This window comes from Chiloscyllium punctatum, chromosome 47 (assembly GCF_047496795.1).
Source record: "Chiloscyllium punctatum isolate Juve2018m chromosome 47, sChiPun1.3, whole genome shotgun sequence".
In the NCBI taxonomy this organism is placed as follows: domain Eukaryota; kingdom Metazoa; phylum Chordata; class Chondrichthyes; order Orectolobiformes; family Hemiscylliidae; genus Chiloscyllium; species Chiloscyllium punctatum.
The window spans coordinates 4,434,240-4,437,693 of NC_092785.1; positions in this window are offsets into that span (position 1 = coordinate 4,434,240).

A 3,454-nucleotide genomic window follows, 5' to 3' on the forward strand; every position below is an offset into this window, starting at 1 on the left:
CCAGACCCTCTGACCGTGGGGATATCAGACCCTCTGACCGTGGGGATACCAGACCCTCTGACCGTGGGGATACCAGTCTTTCCTACCGTGTGGATACCAGTCCCTCTGACGGTGGGGATACCAGACCCTCTGACCGTGGGGATATCAGACCCTCTGACCGTGGGGATACCAGTCCCTCTGACCGTGGGGATACCAGTCCCTCTGACTGTGGGGATACCAGTCCCTCTGATCGTGAGGATACCAGTCCCTCTGACGGTGGGGATACCAGTCCCTCTGACCGTGTGGATCCCAGTCCCTCTGAAGGTGGGGACACCAGTCCCTCTGACGGTGGGGATTTCAGAACCTCTGACGGTTGGGACACCAGACCCTCTGACCGTGGGGATATCAGACCCTCTGACCGTGGGTATATCAGACCCTCTGACCGTGGGGATATCAGACCCTCTGACCGTGGGGATACCAGTCCCTCTGACCGTGGGGATACCAGTCCCTCTGACCGTGGGGATACCAGTCCCTCTGACCGTGAGGATACCAGTCCCTCTGACGGTGGGGATACCAGTCCCTCTGACGGTGGGGACACCTGTCCCTCTGACCGTGAGGATACCAGTCCCTCTGACGGTGGGGACATAAGTCCCTCTGACGGTGGGGACATCAGTCCCTCTGACGGTGGGGATACCAGTCCCTCTGACGGTGGGGACATCAGTCCCTCTGACGGTGGGGACATCAGTCCCTCTGACGGTGGGGATATCAGACCCTCTGACGGTGGGGATATCAGACCCTCTGACCGTGGGGAGACCAGTCCCTCTGACCGTGTGGATATCTGAGCCTCTGACCGTGGGGATATCAGACCCTCTGACGGTTGTGATACCAGTCCCTCTGACCGTGGGGATACCAGACCCTCTGACCGTGGGGATATCAGACCCTCTGACCGTGGGGATACCAGACCCTCTGACCGTGGGGATACCAGTCCCTCTGACGGTGGGGATATCAGACCCTCTGACGGTGGGGATATCAGACCCTCTGACGGTGGGGATACCAGACCCTCTGACCGTGGGGATACCAGACCCACTGACCGTGGGGATGTCAGACCCTCTGACGGTGGGGATACCAGTCCCTCTGACTGTGGGGATACCAGTCCCTGTGACGGTGGGGATATCAGACCCTCTGACGGTGGGGAGATCAGACCCTCTGACCGTGGGGAGATCAGACCTTCTGACGGTGGGGATACCAGTCCCTCTGACGGTGGGGATACCAGTCCCTCTGACGGTGGGGATACCAGTCCCTCTGACGGTGGGGATATCAGTCCCTCTGACGGTGGGGATATCAGTCCCTCTGACGGTGGGGATACCAGACCCTCTGACCGTGGGGATATCAGTCCCTCTGACGGTGGGGATACCAGTCCGTCTGACCGTGTGGATACCAGTCCGTCTGACCGTGTGGATACCAGTCCCTCTGACGGTGGGGATACCAGACCCTTTGACCGTGTGGATACCAGACACTCTGACGGTGGGGATATCAGTCCCTCTGACGGTGGGGACATCAGTCCCTCTGACGGTGGGGACACCAGTCCCTCTGACGGTGGGGATACCAGACCCCCTGACCGTGGGGATACCAGACCCCCTGACCGTGGGGATACCAGACCCCCTGACCGTGGGGATACCAGACCCCCTGACCGTGGGGATACCAGACCCCCTGACGGTGGGGATACCAGACCCCCTGACGGTGGGGATACCAGTCCCTCTGACGGTGGGGATACCAGTCCCTCTGACCGTGGGGATACCAGACCCTCTGACGGTGGGGATATCAGACCCTCTGACGGTGGGGATACCAGTCCCTCTGACGGTGGGGATACCAGTCCCTCTGACGGTGGGGATATCAGACCCTCTGACGGTGGGGATATCAGACCCTCTGACCATGGGGATATCAGTCCCTCTGACGGTGGGGATACCAGACCCTCTGACCGTGTGGATATCTGAGCCTCTGACGGTGGGGATATCAGACCCTCTGACGGTGGGGATATCAGACCCTGTGACGGTGGGGATATCAGATCCTCTGACGGTGGGGATAACAGTCCCTCTGACGGTGGGGATATCAGTCCCTCTGACCGTGGGGATACCAGACCCTCTGACGGTGGGGATACCAGACCCTCTGACGGTGGGGATATCAGACCCTCTGACCGTGGGGATACCAGACCCTCTGACGGTGGGGATACCAGTCCCTCTGACGGTGGGGAGACCAGTCCCTCTGACGGTGGGGATATCAGACCCTCTGACGGTGGGGATACCAGTCCCTCTGACCGTGTGGATATCTGAACCTCTGACCGTGGGGATACCAGTCCCTCTGACGGTGGGGATACCAGTCCCTCTGACGGTGGGGATATCAGACCCTCTGACGGTGGGGAGACCAGTCCCTCTGACGGTGGGGATATCAGACCCTCTGACGGTGGGGATACCAGTCCCTCTGACCGTGTGGATATCTGAACCTCTGACCGTGGGGATACCAGTCCCTCTGACGGTGGGGATACCAGTCCCTCTGACGGTGGGGATATCAGACCCTCTGACGGTGGGGATATCAGACCCTCTGACGGTGGGGATAACAGTCCCTCTGACGGTGGGGATAACAGTCCCTCTGACGGTGGGGATACCAGACCCTCTGACCGTGGGGATCCCAGACCCTCTGACAGTGGGGATACCAGACCCTCTGACGGTGGGGATACCAGTCCCTCTGACGGTGGGGATATCAGACCCTCTGACGGTGGGGATACCAGTCCCTCTGACGGTGGGGATACATGTCCCTCTGACGGTGGGGATACCAGTCCCTCTGACGGTGGGGATACCAGTCCCTCTGACGGTGGGGATACCAGACCCTCTGACGGTGGGGATACCAGTCCCTCTGACGGTGGGGATACCAGTCCCTCTGACCGTGGGGATATCAGACCCTCTGACCGTGGGGAGATTAGACCCTCTGACGGTGGGGATACCAGTCCCTCTGACGGTGGGGATACCAGTCCCTCTGACCGTGAGGATACCAGTCCCTCTGACGGTGGGGATACCAGTCCCTCTGACCGTGAGGATACCAGTCCCTCTGACGGTGGGGATATCAGTCCCTCTGACCGTGGGGATATCAGACCCTCTGACCGTGGGGATACCAGTCCCTCTGACGGTGGGGACACCAGTCCCTCTGACGGTGGGGACATCAGTCCCTCTGACGGTGGGGATACCAGTCCCTCTGACGGTGGGGATACCATTCCCTCTGACGGTGGGGACATCAGTCCCTCTGACGGTGGGGACATCAGACCCTCTGACGGTGGGGACATCAGTCCCTCTGACGGTGGGGACATCAGTCCCTCTGACGGTGGGGATACCAGTCCCTCTTAAGGTGGGTATATCAGTCCCTCTGACGGTGGGGATACCAGTCCCTCTGACCGTGGGGATACCAGACCCCCTGACCGTGGGGA